A 13,253-nucleotide genomic window follows, 5' to 3' on the forward strand; every position below is an offset into this window, starting at 1 on the left:
GACTCCTTACCCAACCCTGCCCACTATCCCATACACATGTATAATTCTCAGTTCCAATGCTATGCCTGAAAACATACAACACAGGGCAACGCTCCATCTGTTACCTCCCACGGGAGTCACCCACACCAGTCATCATGAGCAACAACTCCGACCCAGGGGAGGACTAGGAACTGGAGCATTACGTGTGCACTTGAGACTCGGGACACAACCTAGCTGTGATTGAGATTCTTCCTAAGGACCAATTTATGTGCCCAGGAAATCCTTATGGAGCAACTGCTGTGCTACAAGGCTCAGTGTTAAACCCCAGGAGAGAGACAGAAATGAGAAAGGCAGAGTTCCTACCTTGAGGAATATGAATCCTAAGACTGGAGATAAGACATGAAAAATTATTATAATATAAAAATAAAAAGGGAGCCTGACCTGTGGTGGCGCAGTGGATAAAGCATCAACTTGGAATGCTGAGGTTGCCAGTTTGAAACCCCAGGTTTGCCTGGTCAAGGCACATATGGGAGGTGATGCTTCCTGCTCCTCCCTCATTCTCATTCTCTTTCTCTCTGTCTCTAAAATGAATAAATAAAATCTTTGAAAAAAAGAATATGTGTGTTTAAAAAAGAAATAGAAAGGGATAAATGCCAGAAGAGAAGACAGAAATCCAAAGGGATATATGGCCTCTCATTAGAATGACTGGGAAATTTTTAAAACAATTGATACTCAGTGCTCACCCATAGGTTTCAATTTAATTGGTAAGAGGAGGAACCCAAGTACAGGTCCCTTTCAAAGCTTCCCAGACATTTTTAACATGCGTCCAGGATGGAGAGCCTCTGCTGTCACAGGTAGGACTTGAGCCTAAAAGCAGTGGTTTTAGCCAGGAGTATAAATGAGAATTATATAGGGAACTTTTTCAACATACATAATAAGCCTATAAACCATCCCTGGTCAAGCTGATGCAGTATGTCTGGAGTGATACTGAAGCTTGTATATCTTTAAAAACTCCCCAGTGATCCTCACATATATTCCATGTTAGGAAACACTGTCCTAAAACATAGGAAGGACTGAAAAACTGGGGAATTTGGAAAGCATTCCACAGGACAAGCATAACATGAATAATATATTCTGCAAGGCATCGAGAAGTACTCAATAAGAAATTACTGGCAGGGACTAAACTATGAGGACTCTTCAACCAAGGAACATTGAAGAAGCCACACTGAGACTGGTAGGAAAAGCAGAAATGCGGAGAGGGCTGCCCAGCTCCCCAGAGCAAATGGCAGCCCGGAGAGACTCGTGTGGTGGAAAGTGAGTTTAGCGGAGAGGGGAGGGTCTTGAGCCCCAGGAACAAAGCCAGCCCCAGCCTGCAGCCCCAGAGCATAGAAGAGTCATACAGACAGTATGTAGCTGGAAACAAGTCAGGATACTGTTTGTGAGAAAGAGACTGATTTTTCAGACTCCGGATTCTTCTTAAAGGGACCACACAGAAAACCTCTCTCACAACCACCCACCCAGGGTTCCGGGGATGGGGAGAGAGGAGATGACCAGAGCAGCGGGAAGAGAGTGTAATCTAGGAGGCACAGGGAGAAACACTTTGAAGGACAGCCACCCTAACCCCTGGGCTGAGTCACTCCCCAAATCTGAAGTGAATATTTCCCCTGAAAACAGCAATACCAGCAAAGGGAAGCAGGACACCAGCCAAACAAGCTCTCCCACGGTACTTAAAGCAGAGTTGCTTAGAAGGAGGGAGCTTTCAGGACTAGAGTATGGAGTGATAGGATCTGAGCTGCAGCGCCCCACCCACACAGCTGAGGGCTTGCCCGAGGGCGGGCGGTGGTGGTATGTAGAAGTTGGCAAGGGCAGAAGCTGGCTGGCCACCACTGAGGCCCCGGCATGAGCTCAGTCTTGCCGGGCAGGGGCAGAGGGGACACACAAAAGTGGTCAGGCCCAGCTGCAGTCCTGCCTGCAATCCCGCCTGTGGAAGAAGGGGCAGAGACCTGCCGCTGAGCAAGGAAGCGCGCGCTCGCAGCCTCGCCTGCCCGCGAAACCCAGGCTTGCAGCAGAATGCACAAGCCAGCTCCTCTCACAGGGGTGTGGTGAAAGCTCAGAACAGGCAGAGTCCCGCGACTGAGCGCAGGTGTGCAGCCCCACCCAGCCCAAAGAGCCCAGGATTGCAGCTGACCCATGAGCTAGCTCCTCCTGTGTGGGTGGGGCGGAAGCCCAGAAACAGGTGGAGACCTGCAGCTGAGCAAAGGTGCTCACCTTTGCCCTCAGGGCCCAGCCCCACCTGGCACATAACCCCACCTGTGGGGGCAGAGCAAAGGCCAGACTGCTGAGGCCTGTAGACCCAGGCACATGATCACAGCCCCTCTCATGGAGGAGAGGCAGAAACTGCAGCAACAGCCACAGCGAGCTGGAGCCCTCAGTGCCCATAACCAAACGCACTAGGCAGCAGTGGCAGAGGGGGTGGCGGGCCTGCAGACAGACCACACCTAAGGAATACAGAGGACATACCCATTGGACTCCAGTGGCCAAAACCTTCTTATACACAGACAAAATGGGAAGGCAGAGAAATGCAACCCAAATGAATCAAGAGAAATCCCCAGAAAAGGACCTAAATGAGTCAGATATAACCAAATTACTGGAAGCAGAGTTTAAAATAATGATTGTTAGGATTATCAAAGATCTTAGAACAATAATAGATGGTCATTATGAACACCTAAATAAAGAGATAGCAAATATAAAAAAGGACATTGAAATAATAAAAAAGAATCAGTCAGAAATGACAAACACAATATCAGAAATGAAGACCACAATGGAAGGAATTAAAAGCAGGATGAATGAAGCTGAGGATCGAATCAGCAAGTTAGAGGACAAGATAAATGAAGGCATGGAAATAGAGCAGAAAAAACAAAAGAGACTCAAAAAGTCTGAGGAAACTCTAAGAGAGCTCAGTGACAATATGAAGAGAAATAACATCTGCATCTTAGGGGTTCCTGAAGAAGAAGAAGAGAAAGAACAAGGATAGAGACTTTGTTCAATCATATCATAGCTGAAAACTTCCTAAATTAATGCAGGAAAAGGTCTCACAAGTTCAAGAAGCACAGAGAACTCCATTAAAAAGAAACCCAGGCCCTGGCCGGTTGGCTCAGTGGTAGAGAGTCAGCCTGGCGTGCAGGAGTCCCAGGTTCGATTCCTGGTCAGGGCACACAGGAGAAGTGCCCATCTGTTTCTCCACCCCTTCCCCTCTCCTTCCTCTCTGTCTCTCTCTTCCCCTCCCGCAGCCAAGGCTCCATTGGAGCAAAGTTGGCCCAGGCACTGAGGATGGCTCCATGGCCTCTGCATCAGGCACTAGAATGGCTCTGGTTGCAACAGAGCAATGTCCCAGATGGGTGGAGCATCACCCCCTCGTGGGCATGCTGAGTGGATCCCGGTTGGGCACATGCAGGAATCTGTCTGACTGCCTCCCTGTTTCCAACTTCAGAAAAATACAAAAAAAAAAAAAAAAACAACCCAAGGAAATCTACACCAAGACACATCATAATTAAAATACCAAAGCTAAGTGAAAAAGACAAAATATTAAAAGCTGCTAGAGGAAAAAAAAGGCTATCAGCTACAAAGGAGCCCCATAAGGATGACATCTGACTTCTCAACAGAAACACTTGAGGCCAGAAGGGAACGGCAAGAAATATTCAAAGTAATGCAGAACAGTCTGCATTACTGTCTGACTGCCTCCCTGTTTCCAACTTCAGAGCCTACAACCAAGACTACTTTATCCAGCAAGGCTATCATTTAAAATTGAAGGAGAAATAAAAAGCTTTCCAGACAAAAAAAACCTCAAGGAATTCAGTAAAACCAAACCAATGCTGCAAGAAATGCTAAGGGGCTTGTTGTAAACAGATCAAAGGAGGGAAAGAATATAGCAAAAGAGGATTACAGCTTTAAAGAATAAAATGGCAATAAACAACTACATATCAATAAAAACCTTAAATGTAAATAAATTAAATGATCCAATCAAAAGACATAGGGTAGCTGCGTGGATAAGAAAACAGGACCCATACATATGCTGTTTGCAAGAGACACACCTTAAAACAAAAGATGCACATAAACTAAAGGTAAAAGGATGAAAAAAAAATATTTCATGCAAATAAAAATGAAACTAAAAGCTGGGGTAGCAATACTTATATCAGACAAAATGGATTTTAAAACAAAGGCTATATAGTAAAAGATAAAGAAAGCCACTACATAATGATAAAGGGAGCAATCAAACAGGAAGATATAACCATTATAAATATCTACGCACCTAAGAGCCCTGGCTGGTTGGCTCAGTGGTAGAGCGTCGGCCTGGCGTGCAGGAGTCCCGGGTTTGATTCCCAGCCAGGGCACACAGGAGAAGCGCCCCTCTGCTTCTCCACCCCTCTCCCTCTCCTTCCTCTCTGTCTCTCTCTTTCCCTCCTGCAGCCAAGGCTCCATTGGAGCAAAGTTGGCCCAGGCGCTGAGGATGGCTCTGTGGCCTCTGCCTCAGGCGCTAGAATGGCTCTGGTTGCAACAGAGTGACGCCCCAGATGGGCAGAGCATTGCCCCTGGTGGGCATGCCAGTGGATCCGGTTGGGCGCATGCAGGAGTCTGTCTGACAGCCTCCCCATTTCCAACTTCAGAAAAATACAAAAAAATAAAAATTAAAAATAAAATAAAAAATAAAATAAGAAGTAGAAAAATATATACACACCTAATATAGGAGCACCTAAATATATAAAGCAGACTTTGATGGATATAAAGGGTGAGATCAACAGCAATATCATAATAGTAGAGGGTTTCAATACCCTACTAACATCACTAGATAGATTCTCAAGAAGGAAAATTAACAAAGAAACAGCAGACTTAAAGGACACACTAGATCAACTGGATTTAATAGATATCTTCAGAACCTTTCACCCTAAAGCAGCAGAATATACATTCTTTTCAAGTGCTCATGGTACATTCTCTAGCATAGACCACATGTTAGGACACAACACAAAAGCAGTCTCAACAAATTTAAGAAGATTGAAATCATATCAAGCATTTTCTCTGATTACAATGGCATGAAACTAGAAATCAACCACAACAGAAAAACTGAAAAATACTCAAACACTTGGAAACTAAATAGCATGTTATTAAATAATGAATGAGTTAGCCCTGGCCGGTTGGCTCAGCGGTAGAGCGTTGGCCTAGCGTGCGGAGGACCCGGGTTCGATTCCGGCCAGGGCACACAGGAGAAGCGCCCATTTGCTTCTCCACCCCTCCGCCGCGCTTTCCTCTCTGTCTCTCTCTTCCCCTCCCGCAGCCAAGGCTCCATTGGAGCAAAGATGGCCCGGGCGCTGGGGATGGCTCTGTGGCCTCTGCCCCAGGCGCTAGAGTGGCTCTGGTCGCAACATGGCGACGCCCAGGATGGGCAGAGCATCGCCCCCTGGTGGGCAGAGCGTCGCCCCATGGTGGGCGTGCCGGGTGGATCCCGGTCGGGCGCATGCGGAAGTCTGTCTGACTGTCTCTCCCTGTTTCCAGCTTCAGAAAAAATGAAAAAAAAATAAAATAAAAAAAATAATGAATGAGTTAAAAATAAGATCAAAGGAGAAATTTTAAAAATTCCTAGAAATGAATGATAAAGTACATACAACAACTCAAAATTTATGGGACACAACAAAAGCAATACTGAGAGGGAAGTTCATAGCATTACAAGCATACCTTTAAGAAGCTAGAAAAAGCTCAAATAAACAACTTAACCCTGCATCTAAAAGAACTAGAAAAAGAACAGCAATTAAAGCCCAGAGGTAGTAGAAGGAAGGAAACAATAAAGATCAGAGCAGAAATAAATGACATAGAGGCTAAAGAAACAATACAGAGGATCAATGAAACAAGGAGCTGGTTCATTGAAAAGGTAAACAAGATCGATGAACCCTTAGCCAGATCACCAAGAAAAAAAGAGAAAGGACTCAAATAAATAAAATTAGAAATGAGCGTGGAGAAATAACAACTGACACAACAAAAATACAAAGTATCATAAGAAAATACTATGAAGAACTGTATGCCAAAAAATTAGACAACCTAGATGAAATGGACAAATTCCTTGAAACATATAATATTTTAAAAATCAATTGGGAAGAATCAGAAAACCTAAACAGACCAATTACAACAAATGAGATCGAAACAGTTATCAAAAAAAACCCAACAAACAAAAGCCCAGGGCCTGATGGCTTCACAAGTGAATTCTGCCAAATATTCAAAGAAGAACTAACTCCTATTCTTCTCAAGCTATTTCAAAAAATTCAAGAGGAAGGAAGACTTCCAAGCTCCTTTTATGAGGCAAGTATAATTCTGATTCCAAAACCAGGAAAAGACAACACAAAAAAAGAAAATTATATGCCAATATCCCTGATGAATCTAGATGCTAAAATCCACAACAAAATATTAGCCAACCAGATCCAGCAATATACGAAAAAAATCATACACCGTGATCAAGTGGTATTTATTCTGGGGAGGCAAGGCTGGTACAATATTCGCAAATCAATCAATGGGATTCACCACATAAAAAAAGGAAGGAGAAAAACCACATGATAATTTCAATAGATGCAGAAAAAGCATTTGATAAAATCCAGCACCCATTTATGATCAAAACTCTCAGCAAATTGGGAATACAGGGAACATACCTCAACATGATAAAGGCCATCTATGACAAACCCACAGCCAATATCATACTCAATAGGCAAAAATTAAAAGCAATTCCCTTAAGATCAGGAACAAGGCTGGGGTGCCCCCTTTCACCACTCTTATTCAACATAGTCCTGGAAGTCCTAGCCATGGCAATCAGACAAGAAGTAATAAAAGGCATCCAAATTGGAAAAGAAGAAGTAAAACTATCATTATTTGCAGATGATATGATACTGTATATAGAAAACCCTAAAGTCTCAGTCAAAAAACTACTGGACCTGATAAATTAATTCAGCAAGGTGGCAGGATATAAAATTAATACTCAGAAATCAGAGGCATTTTTATACACCAACAATGAAGTGTCAGAAAGAGAAATTAAGGAAAAAATCCCCTTCACCATTGCAACCAAAAAAATAAAGTACCTAGAAGTAAATTTAACCGAGGAAATTAAAGACTTGTACTCAGAAAACTATAAAACAATGATAAAAGAAATCAAGAAAGATACAAACAAGTGGAAGCATATACCGTGCTCATGGTTAGGAAGAGTAAACATCATTAAAATGTCTATATTACCCAAAGCAATTTATAAATTCAATGCAATACCAATTAAAATACCAATGACATACTTCAAAGATACAGAACAGATATTCAAAAAATTTATATGGAACCAAAAAAGAACACAAATAGCCTCAGCAATCTTGAAAAGAAAGAATAGAGTGGGAGGTATCACACTTCCTGATATCAAGTTATACTATAAGGCCATCGTACTCAAAACAGCTAGGTGCTGGCATAAGAACAGGCATATAGATTAATGGAACAGAACAGAGAACCCAGAAATAAACCCACACCTTTATGGACAACTGATATTTGACAAAGGAGGTAAGAGCATACAATGGAGTAGACAGCCTTTTTAATAAATGGTGTTGGGAAAATTGGACACCTACCTGCAAAAAAATGAAACTAGACCACCAACTTACACCATTCACAAAAATAAACTCAAAATGGATAAAAGACTTAAATGTAAGCCGTGAAACCATAAGCATCTTAGAAGAAATCATAGGTAGTAAGCTCTCCGACATCTCTTGCAGCAATATATTTCCTGATTTATCTCCATGGGGAAGTGAAATAAAAGACAGGATAAACAAATGGGACTATATCAAACTAAAAAGTTTTTGCACAGCTAAAGACAATAAGAACACAATAAAAAGACAAACTACACAATGGGAGAACATATTTGACAATATGTCTGATAAGGGATTAATAACCAAAATTTATAAAGAACTTGTAAAACTCAACACCAGGAAGATAAACAAGCCAATCAAAAAATGGGCAAAAGAAATGAATAGACACTTCTCCAAAGAGGATATACAGATGGCCAATAGGCAGATGAAAAAATGCTCACTATCGCTAATCATTAGAGAAATGCAAATTGAAATGACAATGAAATATCACCTCATACCAGTCAGAATGGCGCTCGCTCATCAACAAAACAACACAGAATAAGTGCTGATGAGGATGTGGAGAAAAGGGAACCCTCTTGCACTGCTGGTGGGAATGCAGACTGGTGCAGCCACTGTGGAAAACAGTATGGAGATTCCTCAAAAAATTAAAAATCTAACTGCCTTTTGACCCAGCTACCCCACTGTTAGGAATATACCCCAAGAACACCCTAGCACTGTTCGAAAAGGAGAAATGCACCCCATGTTTATGGCAGCATTGTTCACAATAGCAAAGATCTGGAAACAGCTCAAGTGTCCGTCAGTGGAAGAGTGGATTAAAAAGTAGTGGTACATATATACAATGAAATACTATGAGGCCATGAAAAAGAAGGAAATCTCACCTTTTGCGACAACATGGATGAACCTGGAAACTATTATGTTAAGTGAAATAAGCCAGACAGAAAAAGAAAAATATCATATGACCTCACTCATTTGAGGAATCCAATGAACAATGTTAACTGAGTAACAGAATTGAGACAGTGGAGAGATCAAAGGGACCAGAGGAAAAGAGGACAGAGGGAAAGGGGATGATAGGATGGGATAAACCTGAAGGGAAGGGGGGAGGGTGCTAGAGAGAAGGGGGCAAGGGAGATGTTCAGGGGAATACGAGGGAGGGGGATGCATTTGGGGCAACACTAGAATCTATGTAAACACAATAAATTAAATTCAATAATAATAAAAAAAAGAAATTACTGGCATATAGCTAAATTTCAAAAGCCTGATTATATCACCTTACCAGAAGTGCCCAGTAGCTAGAACATTGACCCAGAACGCTGAGGGGGCCAGTTCAAAACTCCAAGGCCTCCAGCCTGAGCATGGGCTCCTCAGCTTGAGCATGGCTTTGCTGGTTTGAGCCCAAAGGTTGCTGGTTTGAAACCCAAGGTCGCTGGCTTGAACCCAAGGTCACTGGCTTGCACAAGGGGTCACTGGCTCAGCTTGAGCCTCACCCTCCATCAAAGCAGTAGGAGAAAAAACTGCAGGTTGGTGCTTCTTATCTCTCTCCTCCCTCTGTCTCTCTTTCTCTCTCTCCCTTCCTCTCTTTAAAAATAAAAAAATTAAAGACTAATGATAAGAACTGTTGAGGATGTCAAAAAATTGGTATTCTTATATATTGTTGGTGGAAATATAAAATAAAATGAGCACTCTGAAAAAGAGTTTGCATTTTCTTATAAAATTAAATATGCTTCTACAGCCCAGTAATTCCACTTCTAGGTATCTACACAGGAGAAATGAAAATAGATATCCATACAAAGAATTATACACAAATGTTCACAGCAGCATCATTCATAATAGCCAAAGAATGGAAACAAGCCATATATCCATCAACATGTGAATGGATAAACAGGTAAGGGTCTAGCCCTACAAGGGAATACTAATCAGCAGTGGAAAGGGCATAAACTGCTACTAAGGCAAGATGAATGAATCTCCAAAACATCAGGCGAAAGAAACCAGCCACAAAGGAGCACATACCACAAGATGCCATTTAAATGAAGTTCAAAAATAGGTAATAGTAATTAATGGTGTTCAAACTGGCCATGGGGATTGGAATTAACTGCAACGGTGCACAAGAGAGTTTTTGTGCTGACGGAAATTTCTCCATCTCAATTCAGGTGGTGACTACATGTCAGGAGTATACATATATTTACCAAAAATCCAAGTGTACACTTAAGATGTATTTCTGTATGCTTTTCAGTGTATTTCAACTTTATCTTTTTTTTAACTTTTTAAAATTTTTATTAATTTTTAATTTATTGTGTTTACATGGATTCAAGTGTCCCACTAAATATAACTCCCTCACCCCCACCCCTAGGTCTCTTTTTATACCCCTGTTGCCCCCCTCCCTCTAACTCCCTCCCCCCTTCTCTCTAGGATTCACTGTCCTGTTATCTATATCTGTGTTATGTATCTTTTTTTTTTTTTTTTTGCTTTTTTTTTTTTTTTTTCATTTTTCTGAAGCTGGAAACAGGGAGAGACAGTCAGACAGACTCCCGCATGCGCCCGACCGGGATCCACCTGGCACGCCCACCAGGGGCGACGCTCTGCCCACCAGGGGGCGATGCTCTGCCCATCCTGGGCGTCGCCATGTTGCGACCAGAGCCACTCTAGCGCCTGAGGCAGAGGCCACAGAGCCATCCCCAGCGCCCGGGCCATCTTTGCTCCAATGGAGCCTTGGCTGCGGGAGGGGAAGAGAGAGACAGAGAGGAAGGCGCGGCGGAGGGGTGGAGAAGCAAATGGGCGCTTCTCCTGTGTGCCCTGGCCGGAATCGAACCCGGGTCCTCCGCACGCTAGGCCGACGCTCTACCGCTGAGGATGTCAAGGGTTCGATTCCCAGTCAGGGCACACAGGAGAAATGCCCATCTGCTTCACCACCCCTACCCCTCTCATCTCTCTCTCATATCTCTCTCTCTCTCTCTCTCTCTCTCTCTCTCTCTCTCCCCTCCTCTTCCTCCTCCTCTTCCTCCTCTACTGCAACAATGGCTCAATTGGAGACCGTGGACACTCCTCCTCTTCCTCCTCTTCTTCCTCCTCTACTGCAGTAATGGCTCAATTGGAGGCCGTGGGTGCTGAGGATGGCTCCAGATGGGCAGAGCATCGCCCCCTAGTCGGCTTGCTTGATGGGACGCATGGGGGAGTCTGTCTCCACCTCCCCTCCTCTCACTAAAAAAGCAAACAAAAACACAAAGTGTTAGTGTTACTAGACCGAACCAGATCCAGTTACTCAGTAGTTGTCAGCCAAAACACAACTCTGAGATGATTCTATGAGAAGGAACTCTATTTCAAGCCAACAAGCAAGGACACGTAGGTGGGGGGAAGGAGAGTAACTTCCCAAGGCCGCGTCTTCGAAGAAAGGATCGGCTTCATCTTCATTCAGAAAGTCATACGTAAACATCAAAGTAAGCTTCATCATCACAGGTATAGGTAGGGCTGCGCAGTTAGAAAACATGGCTATACATACATCGCATGTTAAAAAATAGAGGATAATCTCTGTCCCTGAGAGGAGAGTCTAGTATTATAATGAGGGTATAATAAGAAAAGTTCATGAAGAGGTCACTAGAGGGTCCACAAAGCTGCTTTGGCCAGTTTCAGGTGTTTTCAACTGGGTCACCCCCACTTCACTGCGCCTCCACCCCAGACCTGCACTTGCTCCTGAAAACAGCTCTGGCAATCATCAGTGTCAGGAATGTGTAGGTATGGAAGGAAGTTTAGCTAATTAAGCCTCAGCCTTTCTGTTAAACTCTTAACAAATTACAGGGTATGGTTACACAAACCTTATGAAATCCGATGAGTTTACAGGTTAAATCTAAGCAAAGTTATGAATTCTAAATAAAAGTTCGTCTGTGTTAGGCTGTATGTATGGGTGAGGTTACCCTAGTCAAGCTCCAAGAACATCAGTGACCGGCCAGGAACAGGCAGAGCAAGGCAGCCCCTGCCCAGGGTCTCTAAGCAAGGGCAGACAGGGGAGGCGAAGGAGTCAGATGTGAAGCATCAGAACTGGGTGCCTTCCTAGAAGTCATGCTCCTAAACAGCTCATGTTCTACATCCAGGGCACCTGCACCAGAGTGCAGGGGAGCTACTGGCATGTCACTGTGCCTCAGATTCTTTACTTATAAAAGAGTGGTGATAACAATACACACATCACAGGGTTGTTGCCAGGAGCCAATGAGTTAATTCATGTTAAACACTTAAAAGGTGATGGGTAAACAATAAATGTTAGCTGTTAGTAATGATAGTGGTATCTCAGCCCACAAGACCACCCATTTTGAAAATCTCATCTAATTTCTATTTGTTACCTATCTTCTTTTTGTTAGATTGTACACTCAGAAAGCAGGCACTGTCTTATTTATCTCTATAACCCCAGAACCTAGCCCAAGGTCGTGCTTGTAACAGGCTCTGATCAGACAACTCTTCTTTAAGGCAGCAGGGAAGAGCCACCTTATTCCCCTGGGATTACCCCCTCAGTGCTACAATTATTTGGCTTCCTTTAGCTTCCTTCCTTGTTCCCACCTCCTCCTCCCTTACTCTGCTCCAGAGATGTTCACTTGCTAATGGTGCTCTCTGGTCCCTTCTCTGACAGGTGTTCCAGTGCTTCCTTTCTCTCTCTCCCACAGCTATACTCTCTAAACAGCTTCTGTGTCACTTATTCTGCAATTAATAAAGGATGAAGAGCAGCTGAATTTCTAAACCATTGGCCTCATGCCCATTTGTGGTAAGTAGAATCCTCTGGAAAAGAGAAAAGCAGATAGAATGGTAGTCAGAATATAAAGCTTTCAATCATATCTTTGAAGAAACCCTGTAGACATATTTTACAGTCAGCTATCACCTCACTGGGGTTTTGAGAGGTTCGGAGGCTGCTGGGGAGGAGAGGGAGGCATGACAGGCAGGGAGCCCAGTTTCGTGTTAATTTTTGCTTTGCAAAGTTCAGGGTTTCTTTTCCCTCACTAATAGTCATCTTTGTTTTGCACCCAGGGCAGAAACTCAGAGAGGAAGAGAATATGAAGATCCAGAGACTAAGAACTGAGAAGTTACAAAAACACAGATGTCAAACCCTTAAGCCCTGGCCGGTGGCTCAGTGGTAGAGCATCGGCCCAGCATGTGGAAGTCCCAGATTCGATTCCTGGCCAAGGCACACAGGTGAAGGACCCATCTGCTTCTCCACCCTTCCTCCTCTCCTTCCTCTCTAACTCTCTCTTCCCCTCCCTCAGTCAAGGCTCCATTGGAGCAAAGTTGGCCCGGGCACTGAGGATGGCTCCATGGGTTCCACCTCAGGCACTAGAATGGCTCAGGTTGCAATGGAGTAACTGCCCAGACAGGCAGAGCATTGCCCCCTAGTGGGCATGCCGGGTGGGTCCCAGTTGGGTACATGCAGGAGTCTGTCTCTCTGCCTCCTCGCTTCTCATTTCAGAAAAAATTTAATTTTTTTAAAAAAAGACGTCATAGGAAGGTCAGATGAAAATCTCATATCACAACTCTCTGTACAAAGTGCCCTCTGCCCTGAACAGCAATGTGGCACTGGAACATGATCCTGGTCTCCCAAGAGTGGGAATTGCTGGTAGAACATTAACGAGCTACTCAGGAGCAGAAGGA

General features: G+C 43.7%; 1 long non-coding RNA gene across 1 annotated transcript in view; it reads right to left on the reverse strand.

Moving 5' to 3' along the window:
* The window catches only part of LOC136398933 (uncharacterized), a 107,436-nt gene that overhangs the window by 5,951 nt on the left and 88,232 nt on the right, over positions 1 to 13,253 (reverse strand). The gene's annotated exons all lie outside the window — the stretch shown is intronic.

This window comes from Saccopteryx leptura, chromosome 3 (assembly GCF_036850995.1).
Source record: "Saccopteryx leptura isolate mSacLep1 chromosome 3, mSacLep1_pri_phased_curated, whole genome shotgun sequence".
Taxonomy (NCBI): domain Eukaryota; kingdom Metazoa; phylum Chordata; class Mammalia; order Chiroptera; family Emballonuridae; genus Saccopteryx; species Saccopteryx leptura.